The sequence below is a fragment of the Gambusia affinis genome, linkage group LG17, assembly GCF_019740435.1.
Source record: "Gambusia affinis linkage group LG17, SWU_Gaff_1.0, whole genome shotgun sequence".
Taxonomy (NCBI): domain Eukaryota; kingdom Metazoa; phylum Chordata; class Actinopteri; order Cyprinodontiformes; family Poeciliidae; genus Gambusia; species Gambusia affinis.
In genome coordinates, this window is record NC_057884.1 from 11,224,690 (window position 1) to 11,247,095 (window position 22,406).

General features: G+C 36.3%; 1 protein-coding gene across 1 annotated transcript in view; it reads left to right on the forward strand.

The window, feature by feature from the left end:
• Positions 1–2,131: 2,131 nt before the first annotated feature.
• Positions 2,132–22,406, forward strand: part of brinp1 (bone morphogenetic protein/retinoic acid inducible neural-specific 1) — a 112,734-nt gene continuing 92,459 nt past the window's right edge. The window contains exon 1 of the mRNA XM_044096570.1: positions 2,132–2,525. The gene's annotated coding sequence lies outside the window, so the exon portion shown is untranslated. The remainder of the gene's footprint in view (positions 2,526–22,406) is intronic.

Here is a 22,406-nt window from a genome sequence, read left to right on the forward strand (position 1 = left end):
ACTCCTAAAAAAATAAAACATAAAACATTTTAGACTAGAGAAAGCTGTAGATCCTGCGTCCTCCAACACACAATTGTCACTCAAGGATATGAATACATAAAGTAGCCTATTCTTATTAATGTATGCCAACTGAAACAGTATCACCCATGAGTCACCATGGTCATCTTGACCAAAACACCTACATATCACTAAATTTATACCCTTTAAGCTGCTGTAACAGTAACACAAAAATAAGCTTTATTTTTTGATTTGCATTACTTTATTTGCTTAATAATAATAATAATAATAATAATAATAATAATAATAATAATAATAATAATAATAATAATAATAATAATAATGGTATTATTATTATTACGTTATATAGTATTATTATATCAATAATACTAATAGAGTTATTATTAGTATTAATAATACTAACAATATTAGTATTATTATTCCTTAAGCACATAAGGTCCACATCGTCTGACCACGGTTTTTGATGATCGTTTACTAATAACGTATACTATTACTGTTATTATTATTGATGATGACAACAACAACAACAACAACAATAATAATAATAATAATAATAATAATAATAATAATAATAATAATAATAATAATAATAATAATAATGTGTCATGAAAGAAAAAATTCCACATGGACAGTACTTCAACGAAAGAAAAGGACGATTTCAAAGTAAAAGTTACAACTAATAGAATTATTAAATGCAGCAAATTCAGTGATCCCTGTAATGTTTAATTTCCTTGGCTTCAAAAGAAACTTGTTACGTGTCACCACCACTTTCAGGCAAATGACTGTAATGGCACCATTTATCCATTTAGCCTCATTGAGTTCTATGCAATATTGCTCCCAACATGTTCTTCGGCCATCGGTATGTCTAGATGTGTCAAGCACTTGACTGCATGTGGACCATTGAACAGCTAGTGAGTTGCAAATCTGCTTGAGAATGAATGCTACAATGTCAAAATCATGTAAAACTGCCTTCTTCTGCATACATAATTAGGTTTTGCCTCTAAATACTTGAAATAACCAATATAAAGGTTGATATTAAGCATTTAATACATGCACACAAACTAATCGTTAAAACAGAGGGACACAAGTCATATATCAAACTTCTGAATACCTTGGAAATAGGGTCTATAACTTTTGTGGTGGTTTCTTCTGCTAGGAGAGGGAGTTTACACATATTAAATTTCAATATTATGTTATTTATGTGGGATATGCTTTGTTAAAATTATATGGTCTCTTTTAAACTGTTCTTTTCTCAGGGTGGATTGATGACAAAATATTACGCTTCAATTGATTTTACATCAAAAATTGGGGTGGAATTTAGACAGAGTGATAATTATGCTGATTCATATTCATAGTGTTTTGCAAAATTATTAATACCTGTACCATTTAAATATTTATTTTACATTTTGGAGTGTTGCTACCACAATCTCCATGAAAGTGCCATGGACAAGAGATTATTCAGCTGTTCTAACTTTTTACTGTATAGACCTAAATATCACCATTGACGTCATACAGGGTAAGTAGATTTCAACACTGTGGTCACTGTGTGTATATAGCTGGATCTGAAAAAAAAAAAAAAAAAATCTCAGACTGAAAATTCAGCACAATGGACAGCTCAATGTCAGTCTGAGTCCTGAAATCGCGCACAGCAGTTTAATGTCAATGACAGAATATTTCAGCACCACGGAGAGCTCTGCTTTTGCTTGTTTTTGAGAAATGTCCTAAAATTTCAATTTTAACAGTATTTGTAAGTATAAAAAAACATTTTGAAACTATATGTGATTTAGTGTAGATCTTTTTCTTTTATGTGCACTGACAGTTTTTCTTTTAGAAATTTATAACTTTGTACTTTATTCAAGCTTCAAATTTACTGAAAATTTTCTAAGTTTCAATGTCACACAATTTTTTTTTTTCTTTTTTTAAATGACTAAACTATCTATTACGTGTCATTTAGTAATGTTTACTATTTTCTAAAAACAAGTCACGACTCATCAACCTTCAGAACCATTGCCCCTCTGTCTAACAGAGTCCGGACCCACCCCTTACTGTCTGCCATGACCGTCCTCTACAATACCATACTGGCTTCTTTGTACCTCCCCTTTCTCGCCCTCAGTCTGTGAATCCCAGCCTCCCTCTCTAGATATCCATCCCACACCTCTCCGCCCGCAAACGGCTCCTACGGTGAGAGAAAAAAAAAGAAGAGAGAACAGAACAGTTTCAAACACGTCGACATAAATATCACTACTCAAGCTCCCTTTTCCCCCTTGCCCTCCCGACGGACTTCAGTACTTTTATACATTCAGCGCGCCAATGCCAGAGACCACGCAGAAACGACGGATTTTTTTCTCTTGAGCATGAGAAGGATTGCCAAATCATCCGCAATCCAACATCACCGACTGAGCCACCAGCATGAGCCCTGGATACATATGCTCCAGCAGAAGTTGTTGGCTAGAGAACTAAGAAATCTTGGAGCACAAATACAGCAAAGAGGGGAGAGTCAGTTTTAGGTAAGTGCGGTTCTTCCGACTTGGACCTCTCACATAACACGACGGCGTCATTTTTATACATATATTTTCTGCACATCGTCGGACCACGAGGTTGTGGTTGGGTAGGCAGGGCTACACTGTGGCACAATTATGGCGATGTTGCGTGGTCAGCATGTTACTGGGGTGGTCGGTGGTGTCCTTTTACAGGATGGAGGGAATTTTCTTTTCTCTCTTTTCTTTTTTTCCCTTTCTCTGTCTCCCTCTTGGTGAAGCTACCTTTAAATATTCGCCCTACAAGTCCTGCCAAGCTCCGCCCGGGCAGAATGTCGACGAATATCCATAGGGTAAATAATAAAACGTAGACAAGTCTCACTCTTATAAAGCACTCATCTCCGAACATTATGCAAATGAGTTTGTCTTACAAATTACATGCGCTCTCCACTGCGATGTTGCGGGGCAGCATCTCGTGGAGGTGATGCTGCGAAATCGCCGTTACAAAAGGGCATGGAACAGTGATCTCATATTTAAGGCTTGCATGTAATGCCGCTTCAGTAGACGAAAATTACAAAGGTAACATTGTGAATGGAGGTGTTTGACCGGGCCTGCGGATCACTGAGCAGTCGGCAACACCGTTTCTGTGCAATCATATCGCGAATCTACTCTATAGTGGCTTTTGCCATCCATGTTGATCACTTCACTCAAGAAACTGCGCTCTCCATCACCTACGGCTAACATCTCGTGTTTAAAAAAATCAATGGAAGTCATGTTGTCATTATTATTAATCTGCAACCTCCATCTTATTTGGTATTTAAAGCTTGAAATTAAGTTAAATCTCTGCCTCTTTGTCAGTTCTGGCCTGTCCTGAGCTTTAGAGCACGTACACGAATTTGTTGTTGTTGCCTTGTGCGCGTGAGCCTGTCATCAGTCAGGCAAAGTTGCCGTTCCATCAACTTGCTCTGATTGCTGTTCCGCCCGCTAACTGCGAGGGGAGCTCCTGCTCTTTTACACCGTCTGTCATTATGTGGCCAGGGGCAAGATAACTCTGTATGATACTGATAGCAACTCTATGAAATTAGAGAACCAGCTTTTGTTTGAAATAAGCCCGGAAGCTTTATCTGCAATTGCTGCAATTTCTATCTGACATTTTCCTCTTAGGAGAGCTGCATTAATATGAGCAAGTGTGTGAAATGCAACTTTAAAGCAGGGGACATTTGCTTGAGTTTAAATAAAAATGTTAAGCCAGTGTTTGAAATTATAATATTTGTGAGTGCAGGTCAATTTTCTCTTGTCCTGCCCTCTTTTCCACATATGCAGTGCAAAATACATAAAAATAAATAAGTTAAAAAAAGACCTTCTGGCCGCTGAAATTTCAGAAGAAAAGCTGCCTTATCCAACATGCTTCATTCAATTTGGTGGCCTTTCCAATGCTAAAATGCTGGCAACGTGTAATCACTCCCAAAAGGAAAGCTGTCTAAATCACATTTCCAAACTGAAAATGCCAGCAGTAGCTTAAAGCTATATTTGTGTCATGGCTTTAGATGACCCCATGTTGATCATGCTTCCAGAGGTTGAGCATGCAGCAGCAGTAGTTCTTCCAAATTCTTTCACAGAGAAAATGTCTTCAAACCATGTTGCCGTGAAAAATAACTACACTACAGCATAATTTTACCTACAGTGTATTGCAAAAATATCGTACAACTACAACCTTTTCCAAATTTTTTCTCATGCAATGATTGTGATTGGAGACTCAGGCATGGCACGTTATGGTCGTCACGTGGGAGGAAAAGGACACATGGTTTTAAATGTTCTATAAATGTAATTCAGAAAAGAGTGGCACAAATGTATTTTCTGATGTCTCTACTCTGATACCTGAAAGTAAAATTTAGTGCAATTACTTTGTAAAGTTACCTAATTTGTAACTCCACATAGACTCAATTTAATCTCAGTATAAGTGCAAGAGCTGCAGAGTCTCACAGCTCAGGTGAGATAGTCATTTGATAGGACAAATATGAGTCATGTTTCAAATTAGGCCTTTTATGGAATTGTGGCAATTAGAAGGTAAATGTTAAAAAACCCTCAACAGTAATGATAAAATTTTGCCACAAGTCATGTCGGAACCAAACAGACATTTGGAACAATGTGTCATGCCCCAACAACCCATTGAGCTTTTTGGTCTACATACAAAATGCTAAAATTATCAGAGAATTTACATAGAACAACCTGAATTCCAACAAATGCATTTGTTCAGATCTCGTCAAAGTCTAGACTTAAGTCCCACTTTAGAATTTGTAGACTTGAAAATTGTTGTATAGAGAGGCTATACAATTTAATCTTACTTGCCGCTGTTGTTGCTAAGAAAGGGGAGTTTAAAACTGTAATGTCTATGGCTTGTTACAAATATACGCTATGCTTTCAAAATGTTTACTTGTAATATAACATGAATAAATCAAAGTGTGCAGAGTTTTTGTTTCATTTAACAAACATGCAGTATTATGTATTAGTGTATCACAGAGATTTTCCCCAATATTCACTGATATTTGCGGTTATATAATGGTAAAATATGAAAAAGTTCAAGGAGGTTGTATTTCTTCAAAAGCCATGATAAATATTCTGCACATGCTGCCTTTTCAATCTTCTTTTTCTTTTTATTTTGTCAAACAACAACAGTTTAAACAAACTTTAAAATGGTTTGGTAACAAGACATGTCTAGCACTAATGTGGACCTCTCTCTCTCCATGTCTCTCCGTCTATCTTAGTATTCTTGTGTTGGTGCATCGTTGTTTTTCATTGGGTGCCGGATGCAGCTGTGGTGGCCAGCAGGCTACTCCCCAAGAGTTTTGGAAAGATATCTGTTTTTTATTAGAAACAAACTATGACACCTGACATAAACTCTCCAACAGCGGCATGTCCATGATATTTTAGAAAGGCAACTGATTTAGTTGACTTCCTTTGGATACCTTTTCATCTGTGTACTACAGCTGACAGCTGTATGAGACCACATCAAACAGTGCTTTGTATTGTTAATAAAAATAAATAAATAAAATAAATTCTCAGCTCAAGGCTGTTCATTAAAGTCTTTATAAAATGTGCACAAGTGAATAATAAAATTTTTGGTCAACACAAGATTTTACCCGTGTTAAGGATAATTTGGAAAATTTTGGGAAAGGAAAGTCTGTGTTTTATTTTTCTTTGCAGATCCCAAAGAAAATCCTCATTTGAATAGAACTGTGAAGTAATATTAATTTTAAAAGGCAGCCATGTTTTTTGTTATTAAGGAATAAGCCAATTAAGTGCTTTGCAAAGCCAAAGTATGTGTGAAGCTTCATGCATACTTAAAACAGGCTCAAAAATCACAACAATTATCACAATAATACCAACAGCTTGAAAATTTAATATCTGTAGTTCTTCACCATGTCCTTTTTTTCATTTTACACCAGCTGCTTTCAGTTTGAATATTTGTGAATGAACCAATCCAAGCAGTTGGAGCTAAACAAATCTCCTTATTCTGACTGGCACACATGTTCATTTTTAGACAATATGTTTAAATTGCTATATCTTAAAGTCTGACGGAAAAGAAGTACTGAAAAATCGGAAGAAAATGAAATAAAATATGCTAAGGTAGTTGTTGGTTAGTTTTAGTATGCCTTTTTAAAATCACCTGTGCTTCACATGATAAGCCGACTGATCCAGCACAATTGCTTTGCTAAAAATGTATCACTAGATGATTTATATTTAAAAAAAGTAAATAAATCAAAAGGTCTTTCTTGTATTTGAATCCTTTGTGCTTTTGGGAGACTCACATTAGGGAAACACTCACATATCTTTACCCAACTCTTGATAGTTGCCAGGTATGGAGACACTGGACTGAAAACTGACACTGAACTGAGCCTCTGCCTCCCGGACCTATTATGTACTGCCAGGAAACTCAAGTCATTAGTGCTCAAATATGATAACGCTCACAACACAGAAGTAACTACAGTCATTTATCTTGCCTGACACCTCCTTGGTTTTGCTGGCTTAGTGACAGCACTAGTTATGCACTTATTGGAATAATTTCACCTCGCTTTACAACAGGGAGTATGATGTCTTGATGTTCTGGGGTCTGCCCTGGTGGACAATTATAGACAAGACCGTATCTTGTTTTCCTCTTCTTTGCTTCTCGTGCTTACTAAAGCAATAAAAATGTTTACCTACTCTTACACAAATTGCTTTTGACATACTGCATAAAAAAAAGAAATCTCTTCACGATTGACAGTAAAGTTCAACTTTGACATTTAATGTTTTTAAAATCAGATTTTCTTTCTAGTACAGAATAAGTATATCTAATACTTGTTTAAAGCTTTTTCCTTGACGTGTGTAACCTGCACGTTTCAACAAAACTGTGCCAACAAATATGTTAAGAGCTCTCTAGCTATATATTATTATGTGACAAGTACAACATAATTAGGATGTTGCTAAAGGTGCATTTATTATTATCCTAATATTAACAATGTATCAGATGACTGGACTTTATAATGTGAGAGAGGTTCTATGGTAATGAGGCAGAGAGAATTACCACCAGTCTCAGTTTTTCTATTCTCTGTGAAAGTCACTGATTCCAGATGTAACAAGAAAAAAACAACAACAAAAAAACCCATTAAAAAGCAGCATAAGCTGCACTTGTTTAGCAACAAACTCAAGAGTGAGTTTATGACTAGTTATAAAAATTATTTGACTGGATACTTAAGGAAAATAGGGGAAATGGAAATGCTAAGTTTTAATATGAAAGCATTTTCTTCAGTGAAAATTGACACCATAGCAACTTTAGATTTAAAATTAGTTTTAATTAAACCTCAATAGCTTCTGATATTAAATGTGACAGACATTTTAAGAAAATGATGAAATAATTTAAATGAGTAATGTATATTTTTAAGTTTTTATTTACATAAAAAACAGCATGTCAAAAGTTAATTAATTTTTACTTTCTAATATTCAGTAGAGACAATCTGAACTTGTCTTGATTTTCTAGCTGTCAGGCAAACAAGTAGCACCTTCTTTAAAATGCCACTGACAGTGACCTCATACAAAGCAAATACAGAAATTTATAAGTCCTACAGAACAACTAATTTACCCTCCTCAAATGTATTGATCCAATAAAGTTGTTTTAAAAAGGATAAGACTTCAGTTTAGCATGGAGTGGTGTCATAATTAACTAATTAGTTCGACTGGCAAATTTTCCTCTAACATTTTCACAAGTCAAGAAGAGTTTTTTTTATTTTATTTTATTTACTTATTTATTTATTTTTTAATTTTCAGTTAAGTGTCTTTATAGAAATTGGCATCTTTAAAATGTGAAAAATCATTGGAAGATAATCTGTCTGAAAATTTTTAATTAGGACTCTTGCAGAGAAAGTATTACTCTTTCCAGGCTTCCCTATGATGACTAAGAAGTGTGGAGTACTTGCTACTGGAACATATTTGGTGCCCCTAATTATTTCTTAGTAATGAAGCAACTTTTTCTATAGTATTTCAGATCATCTGAGATTTCTTATATGCCGCTTGGATGAAAATGTGAAGTGGGCTATTTTTTTTCACATACAGTATGCTCTAATTTTGAAATATTAAGCAGCTTAGAGGTTATTTTTTAGCAAGTTTGGAGGCATAAACTGACCCATGGCCGATGTGATGCGGGTGACTCAGAGGACTGTTGGTCCATGCCAGGGGCTCCCAACATTAGTGACCTATATTGCTGTTTAGGGCAGTAGCAATTGGCAAAGCTGCAAACGACTGATCAGATTCAAACGGGAGTTGAAATAATATTGCAGATTCCAGAAAAAGCTTCAATATGGTGGCAAGGACACATTTATCTCCCAAAAATGTTTCCTTTGGCTTTTTAGATCATTTTAAATAGGCTTTAACTTGTAGCCAGGCCAGTACGTCCAGCTACATCTTTAAGTCAGTCTGTGGGTGTGCATGTTGCTTGTGTGCTCTCAGGTGTAAGTTACCCATGCTGTTACAAAAGGGACAAACATTAGCAGTGGAAAAAAAGAGAAAGTTTAGAGGTTTTTTTTTGTTGTTTTTTTTTCAGCAGACCAGGATGAAGCTGCTGCTTCACTGCCTGGCCTCCATATTTTTGGCATTTTTAAGCATCCTCGCTTTGTCAGGTTGGTCATCTGGCTGCCTGCTTAACAATTGGCCAGATAGTTTCTCCTTCAAAACATGGTATATATTATCGTCTGTTCTTCAGCGACGATTCTCATAATCTAGATCAAAAACTGTTAAATATACTACTTTGATTCATAAACATTTTAAGTTCAGTTACAGCAGCTCTAGTAATGCTTTGTGTTATTTTTTCTTTATTGCTCAGTGCTTATAAGACACTACCGGGAATGTTGTGCTGTTTAAGCTATCTTTTCTTGTAATTCTGGCATTTATAACATTTGTATCATTACATAACCATGTCAACAGAAGAGTTATTTACACGAAGGAAAGCTGATTCCTTTTTCAAAGTCTCCAGTAATCCCAGAGATAAGACCCTAAATCTGCACAAGTTGAAGATGAAGTGTACTACAGAAAAAAAAAAAAAAAAAAAAAAACAGTTAGGAAGAAGCAACTTTTCCATTTCTTTGACTAAATGTCTTGGAAAATTAGAAGTTAGTGATAAATATAACTGACAAGCTAAGAGAAGAAGAAATTCAAAGCAATGAATGAGTAATATGTTTTTACTCATTCATTATATTAATAATTTGTTATTGTCTATATGAATAAAAGTAACTGGCAGGCAATCTTTTGAATCTTTCACTGCAGAAACAATTGTTTTGTTTGTTTTTCTGATCTGTTAAAGAAACGCTTTGTCAGAGCAGCAGTGTCTTCTGCCACAGAACTAACCAGCTAAGCAAAATGGGGCATAATTTGTGAGAAATGTGCCTGATTAGCACTGCATACTTATACCTCAACAGCTTTGGTGCTGTTAAAGGCGTTGCGCTTGTGACTCCAAAAGTAGCACATGAAATGACCTGACACAGCACTTTCACAAAAGTACCCACCTATAGATTTTTTTTTTCCCCCTTTTTATGTACCTGACCTTGCCTGTGTCTATATTCGTGTGTGTCTCTTGCACATAGAGCATTTTTTAAATGGCTCAGGATGAAATTCTGCCACAACAGCAGACATGTATATTAATTAGCATTCTAAACATAGATGCCTCATGTTCACTAATGCCAGTCCGGCATGTCCCAGTGGGTGAACCAGGAGCGCATTAGCATTCTTTGTATGTGAGCTTGTCTACTTTAGTGCCACATCCTGTCATATGTAGCTTGAGAAACATTGATTGACCAGAGATTTCTTCATACCTGTGATCGCCGGGCATCGCATTCAAAGTCTTTAGGACTTTCAGAGCTTCTGCTATGTAGTCATATACCTTCAACTTTCTTTCATTCTCTTTCTTTATTTGATCAGCTTCATGTCTACTTGTAAGTCCAACAACATTGTACATTTTTAAATACAAAAAGAAAAAGCACTTTAATATTTAACTTTTTTACTTCTTTGAATGTAGCTACATTTCCAGGGCTACTTGAGTTTTAAAGGTAGGTTAATCTCACAGATTGGAACATTCTTCAAGTTCTTGCTGAATGTAAACTAGTTCAGCCTTAGGATGAAGAATATATAAAAAATGTGAATGAATAAAACATAATCTCAAACATAAAATACTGCTTTCATTGCCTTCCGTTTTAGTGGTCTTTACGTTCTGTGTTTATGATTTACACAAGAATAAATTGTACTGTATGCAAACCACAGTCCATAATTTGTAATGGACATTTTGAAATGTACAAGCAAGGGATTACCCAGAGGCAACTATTTTGCAGTGCAGCTTCCACTGTAGATGGCTTGAAGTTCTTTAAACTTCACTTTGAACAGAGTCAGAAAATGCATGCTCAAAGCAACAGTCCCTTTGCGGAACAGAAAAAGTACATCTAAGCTGATCTAATGCTCTTTAATGACTATGAAAGTTGCAGGTAACCAATGTGAAGACAGGTTGAGGTACAGTCTATAGCTAATGGTTATGCTTGGAACAGAGTCATATCATTTCCTCATTTGATTCCAACTGAGGATCTGAGTTTCAAGTCACACCCCCTGCTCTTGCCTTATGTTTTCAATCTCCTCTGCTCATTGTTGTCTGATTGTGGCAAAATGTATTTGAAAGCATTTCAACTAACACACATGTATTATCTAAGTAAAAGCATTAAAAAGTTGGATGTCAAAAATTATGCCTACTCATTTACACTTGCATTGTCTGCTGACATTGCAAGTGAATTAAGAAAGCAGGTGTTAATTGCAAGAAACTGACTAAACTGAGATCAGAAAGGCACATATTAACATGTCGTCTTTTTTGTGCTCATAATGACAACCCAAATTTAATATCAATGAAATCAACACTTGCTTTCATTTCTTTATAATTCCAGATCCATTGCAGTTTAGAAATGCAGTAGAGGACATTCTCCTTGAAAAATGTCAATTTCATTTTCAGGAATTTGGCACAGATATTATTTTCGTCTACTGAGAGGACCAGCTGTCTTAGTAATTTAAGATCAATCCTAAACAGCAGGGACAGTTTGTAGGAGAAAAAAAAGGTTAGATCAACTGTCAGAACAATCTCCAAAGGTCTGGGTATAACAAGAAGTGCTCAAAGCAAGAGACAAATTTATAAAAATAAACTATAGGAGATGTTTCACATTTGCAGTGCTAAAAAGGAGTATTCTTGCTTTAATTTATGTTTCAACTTTTCCATCGATATGTTTTATGAACAAGAACATTTCTTAACACTATGCAGTCAAAGATTTATGTTGGAGGAAATCTGCAGTTCTTTTTCACTATTATATATTTCAGATCTACAACACAATTTATTTTTAGATGGCTTAAAATCAATAGTAATGAAGAAGGTTGGAGCAAGGCAAAAATTTACAATCCATCTGTACTTTTATATTAATGTAGCTACTTTTTAACCAGGCAACAATTTATTAATTTATGCTTCTAACCAATTTAGGGCCATCCAGCAAGCAAACAGTAAAATAGAGTAGAAAGAGTCGACTCAGTGTCACTTAGTATGTGTACCTAATTTCAATTGCAGATGTTGCTATTTGGTTAGGCATAAAATCTGAATTATTTTGTCAGTTTATTTTGTAAGTGTGGAACTAGATGATTGTGGTGCGATCTGAAAAAGGCTACAAAATACAAAATATTTACTTACAAAATATTTATTGATCTGTTCTCTATGATATAGAGCGCCTACATCTGCCTGGCCTTAGACGGCACATTAAATTTGTTGAACTGGGGAGTCTGGACAAAATGGCCATTAATGGCACCACCACTGTGACACTTTCTGGAAATTGTTAGTACTCATTTGCTCCTGATGAAGTGGAGTAAAACAAAATAATCCCCTTCCTAAGCAGATAATGGTAAACCGAGACACACTTTCATTTGGTATAAATCAAGAGAAATGACTTTTCTGTATCATTATCAGGACAATAAAGTTTATACTCATGGCCCATTAGTTGGGGTGGATTGAGCCCATCTACACAATAAGATGAAGCATTCTATAGAAGGACTGTGGGTGATTGTAATGTCCAGGGTTTCATTATCACCCACTGACTGAACTAAATATTCAGATTATTTCCTGTGAGGCGACAGAACTAACGCATGTTCCTGCAGAAGACTCTTTCATGCTCTGTTGGACTCAATTCACATCATGTTGTTTTCCACTGTGGCTGTTTGGATTATTAATGAACAATGGCAGTGGACTGCCACTTGGCAACCTATCACAATTGCCTGGTGGAGAGAAGAGACCCCTCCAGCTGCTTCCCTGCCCCATCGCTTTCTTTTTAATCCACCACTGTCTCTTACATTGCACTTGTGTGGTGTCTAGTGGACAGGGATGCTTGCTATGCTTTCTCAGAAAGGTTATAACCCTGTAAGAGATCAAAGAAAGAAAAAAAGTGCCTCCCTGTCTTTGCTAGAGATTTTACCAGAATGTAGTTTTGCTGCGCTGTGAGCCATTTGTGCTCCGGTTACAGCTGCTCCTTGTGTCTGGGACTGTATATTCCACTTGAAAGTAGGAACAAACAGAGGGGGAATAAAAGCTCCAAGTCACTCAATTGGCCCTGAATTGCCCGAACTTAACTGCAACATCAGCAGTACAAAAAGTGCCTGGTGTGGTCAACTCCTTTTCCTCAGTTTAACTTGCTCAGCCCCTCACATTGACACCAGGGCCAGGTGGATAGGGACGAAGTGGAAAGAGGGGGGGTGCTCGATTTATCAGTAATTATGGAGTGCTATTTTCTCTGTCTCCCATCCATGTCTGCCCTGGGAAGCAGTAGCCATTCTTTAATCTTGACACCCGGTGATCATGTAACACAGAAAAGTGCCTATTAGAGGCGCCGAGAAATTGGAAAGGGGCCTCTCTCTTGATCCTCCTTTAGGGGAGCTGGGGTGACAGAAAGATGGAGTATGGGAATACATGAGTGAGGGGTCGACACGAGATGAAGGCTGAGGGAGTGAGGACAATTACAGAACTCGTTTTCAAAACTCCAGAGGTTCTGTAGAAAAGTGGGGTTAAGGGAGGGGAGAGGAGCTTAACATCTTTTTTTTTTAAATATATAAAAAGAAAAGTCTTGCCAAAGGATATGTGGATAATTTGCCTTCTGAGATGAACTAAAACAAGTGTAATAATGTGAAATTCAGTTGTAAAGCAGGCCTTATTACTGTTCCCCGTAGGCTTGCTTTGTGCAGAGTCAAACACAATCCAGGCAATGTTAAGTGTGATTATACATTATAAAATATAATTGCTCATCATATAATATAAATCAAGTGATGTAAATACAAGCAAAGGTAACATCATCATTTAAATATATATGTTCACTCTGACAGCCAAAATAGTGTGAGAGTTTTTGTAAGTATACATCTCTTTTGACTCTTAGACCCAAAAGCCCAGAGGAATTAAATCCCTTTTTTATGTCTATGAATGAAGACACATCGGTTTGTTCTCTTTTCAAATACTTGAATGTGTGATACACTTTTTGCCTTCCGTCAAAATGCGGAGCCAATGGAAATCCACATTGACTGAGTCTCTTAACATGAATAATTTGCTTTCTCAATTGAGTGCAGTGCTGCCAATGTTGTGCCAGTTTGGCGCCTCACTCCATTAACAGTCCTCTCCGCATATTGGAGTAACATAAAAACACTGAGTACTAAAATTTTATTTTGATCCACCTTAAATGGTTTTCTTTAGACGAGAACGGACGGAGTCAGACGCACAGTATAATAGTGTAAGTGTGTGAACTACGAATAATCACAGAATCGCAGATTAGCACAGTGGGCCTATTTGTTATGCTGAGATGCAATTTTCGCATAAGAAAGCCCAACAAAATCCGACAAGCATGTCTGAGACAGACAGGGAAATGATTTGTGTTTCACTCAGATTGGTGTTTAAATCAAAGTGCTGATGGTGTGCTGACTGCATGGGAGAAGAGACACACTGTTCACTGTACACACAGAAGTATCTCATGCATTATTTAATCAGCCTCTGTAAATAGAAAGCTATTGTCAACTTGTAGTAGTATATGTTTCTTTACAATGTAGGAATTATAGAGACAATGTGAAAGTTCTGCTAGTTCTGCTAATTTTTAATGGTCATTGTTTAATTTGTGGCATGGTTGTTGCTCCTCAAATTAGACTTTTTAAGAAGTCATTTCTAAATAAATTAAATGTCTTGCGTGTAGGCAAGGAATTGTGTTATATTTTCAGTGTGATAACTTTGCAAAAAACAAAAAAGTTGAACAAAATGCACAATTTCATCTGGTTATTTGGATATAGTTGAGCTGTTTTTCTTGTAAGCCAGGAAAATGTCGTAGACTCTCTCCAGCTGACTGGCGATGCTCTGCTGCAGGTGCAATTCTGTTATTCTTGGCTAAATACAACCAAACCAAATTGTTGTCACTCTGACACTTTTCTCTGCATCACTTGTGATAGAAAATTATAGCAATTTCTGGAACACAATTTGATAAAAATGTGATACGTCTTCTTGGACATGGGTTGTAATACTTTACAAATATATAACAAAAATAGATTTCAGAAAAAGCTTTCATTAAAGAGTTAAACATTCAATTATTCTGAATTTTTAACCAGAACTTACCATCATGTGACTAACTCATCCCCAATGGCATTATTTGATATCGTACACAGATTAAGCGCCTCCTCCTGCTGTCTCAGTAGCTTCACCATATTTTTCTTTAACAACATTCTGCCTGTAATTGTGTTTGATCAAATTCAAATACTAAACTCATTACTCTTATCAAGTGTTTTTCCTGCTTTGATGTCTATGAGTCCTGTGTCTGTGCTCACCAGTCTTATGAGGCTGCTCTTGCCAAAGTGTTCAATGACATCCACATAAAAACAGGCTGAACCATAGTGCTGCTTTGGATGTCCGTGCAGCATTTGACACTGTTCACCATTGTAGTCTAGTTATGTGACTGGGGAGGTGAGTTAGACTCTGGTACGGTACTTGACTGGTTTGATTCTAACCTAAAGAACAGGGACTTTGTCAATGCGCAAGTTTTATTTACATGCAGGGCATCCCACAGTTCCATCTTGGGGTCCGTCTTATTTAATAACTATGATCCCATGGGTTACCAAAACGATACTGATGATACCAAGTCTTGCATTTCAGTGTCAACAGGTGACTATTAACCCATTCAAGGATTGAGCAGGTGTAGCTCAGGAAATTAACCTGAACCAATAACAGGCCAATTTTTAAATCAACCTGGACAAAAACTACACAAACCCATGAAATACATCTAATATAACAATGAAAATAAAATGCAGTATTTTAAAAAAAAAAAAATATATATATAATAAACTTTAGTTTTTATTGTCACCTTCTTATTTAATTTAATAAATAAGCTCTCACTTTGCATAGTCTTTTTTTATAGTTATTGTGTTTATGTGATTTAGGGATCTTTGGCACCTGGTCATACACAGAAACATGTCAGTAATGTACACAATGCACACTGCCAGTCATTTGTCCTGACCAGGATGTCATGAAGGAAATTTATTTTCTGGTTCATCCATAGAGCTACACTGCTTCATAAGCAGCGATGTCCTATGAAGTGCTGTAGCACAGCATGTTATCTACTCCATCCATGAATGGATTAAGAACCAGCCACATGTAGCAGTTCGGGGAGAACGTTACACTTAAAAAAGTGTCTCGTATTTTGAGTATTTCTCCAGTCAATTTAAGTATGGCTATTTGTCCCCTGAAAAACGATCAAAACCTGGACATTTTCATCAATCAAAGAGAGGCCCCCTGATGCCCCGGACAAAACATAAAAAATTGACATGTCCGGGGAAAAGAGGATGTTTGGTCACTCTACATTTGAGAAAATGTACTGTTTGTTATTTGTTTTTTTATGTTTTCATTATGCAAAGCACAATGAACTTGTGTTGCATTGCCTTGCCTTGATGTAGACAATAAAACTCATGATCCAGCACGGCACAGCTGAGGGGGCACAACAAACTCTCAGGAAACCCATTAGTTGTTGCCAAAGGAGTTTTCTATTGCTTATTGCATGCCAAGAAAAAGTGAGGTATGGCCGCTGCTGGGTTTTTCTAACACTGTTTGTGTTGGACACAACAAATAGCTAAATAAGCTAAAAATTATATTTGATTGCAGCTTTTCACTAACTCCTAAATAAAGAGGGATTGATATCATTATTTTGTAGTTTATTTTTTAATTGTTTGTTCAAAATCTAAAATAGTTAAGTTGATCTAAGTTGAACTGGATTGGCCTACATTTGTCAAAGATTCTGTAAATACAAGCTCGGAGCTTCTAATAAGATGTTGTACCTGTAAAAGCTCTAAACAGAACATGCAACCTAACATTGAGAAAAATGTGGTTAAAAACGCAATTCTTAAACATCCATCATTATAAATCAAAACTGTCATAAAGCACACCTCAAAACCTATATGTGCTTGCTTATGCTTAACTTTTTTTCCTGAATTGCTTACTCTCAAACAGAAAAGAATTGATTTAATCAGAGGGGACAAATACAAGTACACCCTTATACCTTTGCACAAATTCTTGAAAAGGACATGCTTGTATACCATCCCAGTAGACCTCAGTGGTGCCTTACTGATGTAAGTTCTAATGATAGAGAGGCCAGTGCAGGTGAGGCTGACTTTAGCAGAATCCTCTCTGGTGCTTTTGTACACTCAGCACACCAAACAAGACACCAATGTAGGGCAAGAGAAGAAGCAACAAAGCAGATTCACAGGGGTGAGGGAAAAAAATGCAGTGGTAGTAGCCTTTGGCCACCCCTCAGTGGAGTCTGCCTACATTGTAGAAACACTACAGGGGAATACAGATCACATTTGGAGAAGAAAACCAGACTGACTTCACATTCTGTTTTTCAGTGTGTTATGGAGTTCAAGCAAGATTCTGCAAAATGTACTTTTGCTTTGATGTTCTGTTTCAATGTTCTTTTTTCAAATGGTTCATCATAGAAGTCTTTTATCACTGTAATTGAGCTTAGGAAAGTTTAATAGAGGGGACCTTTTCATTTTTAATTCTTTCACCTCAGGCTACTTCTGCTTTCATTACTCCTTCTAAGCCACGCCTTTTAGCTTCTGTCTATTCTCTCCCCCCTTCTTCCATTATCGGTTTTAAATTCAAACCCTCGCCTTACTTCATCTTGTTAAATACTATAGGCCAAAAATCCCCTCCTTCTCTTCTAAAAGGAGAGCACCTATCAGTGCTCCTGGTTAACTCCTTTATCCCACCAGACTCAGTGTGGCTTTTTAAACCTGATGCTAACATACATCTTCTTGATCCAACCACAGGCAGACAGCTGTGGATAAATGTGCTCCTCGGGGACCTTTGAATGTCAGATATCAGATAGCTGCTTTAGTACAAAAAAAAAAAAAAAAAAAGTATTCATCCGCGTTACACGCTATGAAAACGTCTGTGTTAAAAACAATCCAATTAAGTTTATGTTGCTGACCAAAACCTTGGGTGACATGCTGTGTAACAATATAGCCTCTGGTAGCTCATGGTTTGGCCCAGTATATCTGATTAGACCAGATTTTCACACAAAAAGTGGGGTACAGATATGTTGAATGTACATTCAAAGCTATGTTGAATGAGAATAGAAAGAATAGTTTGAAAATAATAACTTATAAACTTGATTCCAAAACAAGCAATTATGTTAAAATTTAAAAAAAAAATGTTCACCAAACTGCCATAAATTAATTTTCTACATCTAAGTGAATTCTAATCAGGTTGCTAGACAGTTTAAAACAAAGGCCTTTGAAGAAACACAAGGTCCCTTCTGGTTTCTTCTCCAAACCATTAAACCAATGTTTGACTAAATCTAGCCAACTAGCACCCTAGTATCATACAATCCAACAACCTAGCAGTTTTTATATGCACTGCAACCATGATCTAAGCAGCTGCATTGTTGTCTAATCAGATACTACATAAATGTTTCAACATTGCTTTTATAAATAGGAACAATAGAAAGAAGTAAAACAGTTTGAAAAAAGTTATCATGTGCATTTTTACATATGCATGTCATACTTCAAAATGACATGCATCTTTATATATTACGTGAACTGTATGATTAAGTTTCCATGTTTGTCAGAGTTGGCACTTATAAAGTATTTTAAAATAAAATGAAAACAGCATGCACAACTATTACCAATAACAAGGAAAGCAAAATCACATAATTAAGTCTCCTATTAATCCTGTCATTGAGTGTGACGAAGTAGTCTTTAATGTTGCCGTTATGGTTTTCAAAAATCCAATCCTAGGAAATGTTTAAAGTGATAAGAAAATATTTATTGAATTTGCTATATTTCAGTTAGCATCAGTTGCATTATTTGAAATTAGTGGTAGATGTGAATAATTTTGTCTTAAACCTTTCTGGAGGGAAATTGGGAAAGGAATCACACTGCAGTGGACTCCACAGTTTCTAAAGATCATTAGTTTAGTAGGGATTCCATGAATGCAGCACAGGATAGATTTGCATGAGGAATGATAAACAAATTCAGTCATTGTTTTCATGTATCCACACTAGTTCTGAAAATGGGCTGATGGATAGGACGTGAGCAACTTCAATCCATCCTAGGTATTGATTGCTTTCTACCTGTGATTGAGTAGTCCAGAACAAATGCTAACATGAGGACCCAATAGCCCTAATTTGTGTTGACACTCACTTCCATTCTTTTTGTTAAACTGCAGACAAAGTATTTACTGAATTGAGAGCATCCATCACATGCACAACTTGACCTTTCCAATGATGCTAGTTGCTTATTTGTTAGACAAAGTGAATTTACATCCAAATAAAATGCAAAGAACCTCGAATCAATCTCCACACTCAGTGCTTTTGTTTGAGAACCTTGTTACAATGTGATTGGACTCACAATTGACAATTTTTTCTTTCTGCCAAGTTATTTCAACCTTTTCCAGTTCATTTTCACAATGTATCAAAAGTCATAATTAACACATTTTGCTTCCGATGACAATAGATTTCTCTGATTAGAGTTACGGTCTTATTTTTTGGTCTACTCTACTAACTGAAAAGTAAGTAAAGTTAAAATTAGGCCAAATGTATCGTTTTCCTTCCTTCTGTTTATCATATCTACACTAGAATAATTTTTGACACAAAAGTGCACTTTGTCTCAAGAGCATTTTTAGTTGTTTAGACTAAACATGATGTGACATTTTTTTGACAAAATCAAAAGGTTTTCTTCACATTTCAATTTCTTTAAGATCCTGCTCAGAAACAAACAAAAAAAAACATTGTGTGATTGTAAAAGTGAAACGTTTTATTACTTGTGTATGACTACTTTCACCGTCTTTCTTAGGGAAGATAAAATAGTTTCATAGCTTTTCTGCAACAATATATAATCATAATTATTATAATTACTAAAACTTATTATACATTCCACATTTTAGTCATTTTAAATTAGAATAGGCAGAGCTTATACCAAAGAGGGCAAACATAGCTTACACCTAAACAGCCTCATTAAAATTTAAATCACAATGTGACATTTGCTGCCTTTTTGAATGCAAACATTTGAAGAAGACCCTCAAAAATCACCCCTGTTGCTCTGGGGCTCCTAGCGGAAGTTTGAAAGAATTGATTTGTGAATTATTCAGCAAGTAAGGAAAAGCTGCAATCAAAAATCATGCATTGGGGTTTCATTCGGTGCATATTAGAACAGATGAGCTAAATTCTTGTCCAGAGATGAAAGTCGTACAAGACTTACATACAAGTTTGCCAACGCTTCTGACAGGGAGAAGCGAAATACTAAAGAAAGGGGAATAGAGATTTCAGCCTCGTGGCAAAAGCCTCCGAGCAGTAGCATTAAAAAGAGGCCCGTGAAGTGAGAAATTCAGCGACAGTGAAAGAATTTCAAAGACAAGAGGTCAAGAGCACTCTATTTTCAAAGTTAACACAGGGAATAGGAACATGTTGGCTGAAATAACCTAAATCAAGGATTCATTTTTGCAAACGATAACCTCCCAAAAAGAGGCGCAAAATACAGACCAGAAAAAGAGGAGTCTTTTTGACTAAAAATGTTCACTCTTGCAGCCTTATAACAGTCGTTGTAATATCTGTGGTACTCATGGATCAATTCATGTGCACGTTTGCTACGTTTTGTTCTCTATAGCACACAAAAAAACTCTTATTTGAACGAAATATGTTTAATTCCTAAAGTTCCTAAAATATATTTTCTTGGATTAGAAAGAGTAACGTTACATAGGCCTAAATCCCGTTATTGTTTTGTTCCTGTAGTGCATGTTGATAAATTGTAGGATTTCATGTCATCGCTTTAACAGCACTGCAAAAACATTTTTGGTGCAACATGGAGGATTCTTACATCACAAACTTGGGTGAAGAAAGCAAATAAAAATGCTTCATTCTGTGGACTGTAATGTTAAATGCAGTAATAGATAAATGCATCTCCATTGATGCATTATGTGTGAGGTTGAATTTGGCTGAGAACACACCATCTTTTCAAGCCTGATATCTTGGTCAGTACAGTCACAAAATGTAGTAATACAGAACAGTTAAGCTTTGTGATGCTTAATCTGCATTGAATTGGGATAAAAGGGACACTTTCTCTCTCTGTCTCTCTTTTTATTAAATTTCCACCATCTGTTCCATATCTCTGCAGTTTTTTTCTGATTCATGCATTTCACAAACTCGAGGCATTAAATTAGAAACAGTAGGATCAGAGGCCGCTCCCTTTAGGTCCTGCTCCTTCCATTGCGGAAGAGCCAGGTGGTTGTCCAGACACTCTAGCCAGTGTGTCTTATTTGTTTGCGAGAGGATGAACAGAGCGAAAGCTTCCTATTTAGATAAAAATGAGGTCAGTATTTTAAGAGATGGCATTGCATCAGAATTCGGGGAGCTAATAAGGATTGCAAAAGCAAACAAAAATAACCCACTGCAGCTGGGAAAAAAGTAAGGGAAGAAACTCTTTTTTGCATAATGCCAGTGGGCTACTCTCCTGAGAGAACAGCAGATGTTATGTATATGTCAGTGAGTGTCCTTCAGAAATGTGAAAAACATAATGAAGTCTAGTGCAAAGGGTTGGGGAGAGCAGCCTTAAATAGAAAAAGTCTTGCGAAACAGTTTTCACTGTATTTATGTTTTTGGTTTTTTTTTCTATATTACACATCTGTCAGTAGGAAGTGACAGTCGTTCACAAAGCAAGATGGCTGGGATGAGTTTGGGTAAGACGTACTGTGTTGTGCAAGCATCATATTGTGTAAACACTGGTGAAATCCAGCATGAGAAAACAAGTACCATGTGTTTTCCCAGCAGAATCCTCACTGCCTTCACTGAAACAGGATAAGAAAATCACACTCTCACCTTGATAACATGAGATTTCCTCACATATGTCTTCCTAAAATAATATGCAATTACGTAAACCATGTGCACCAGCCTTGCAACACTTCTTCACACCCTCTGTGGCACTGATGGTGTGATTTGAATAAAACAATTTTACAGACACAGGCAATTATGACAAGAAAAAGTCACAGAATAGAGAGAAGTGGAAGGCGGATAGGCATGTTTAATTATGCTAGTAATTATTTATCAAACAATTCTTCAATAAGGTCTGAGGTGAGCTGGTGTTGTAGAATCTTTTTTTTTTTTCTTTAACTGAACTGAATGAGAAAAAAGCTTGAATTAATTTACAGAGTGTGTACTTTCCAATTCCGACTTTCCTCAGAGAGATACTTGTCCAAACTTGTCTTTGGCACAAACCTTTTGGATCCAGTATTCGAGAACCATACAGTAGATAACATCACTTGACATTTACATGCATGAGCAAGCAGCTGCTGCTGTGCGAACAGTGTCATTTACATCTTCCCAGCTACTCTCATTCAAGGCTTATTTCATTTCACAGAGTCACATTTTCAGTGTGATCAGCGAGGGGATTAAATCTGTATATATATATTACATTTAGTCCTATATTGTTACCTTGAAATGTTGTAAAATGAGTTATGATGTAAACTCTGTTAAGGCTGGAAGATTTTGCCTCATTTTCATTTGACCCTTCTAAAGGCTTCTGAAAGATAGGTGTGGGATGATGTATTCAAAACAAAGACTTTGCCCTGCAAGGTAAATCGAAGGGAAGCAGTGGCTGGTTTCTCATCAATAAAACCACAGAGTAATTAGAGAAAGCACTTGAAAGCCAATTTGCATGTTGACAAATGATCAATCTTCATCTTTTCCCCTGCCACAGTAGCCAACAGCAGCAGTGGCGGATGTGGTGACTAATGGCTGCCTGGTGCTACCTTGCATTTCACTCTTTGGTGCAGAGCTGTGATGCCGGCTGAGGATGTCGTGTTTCTCCTAT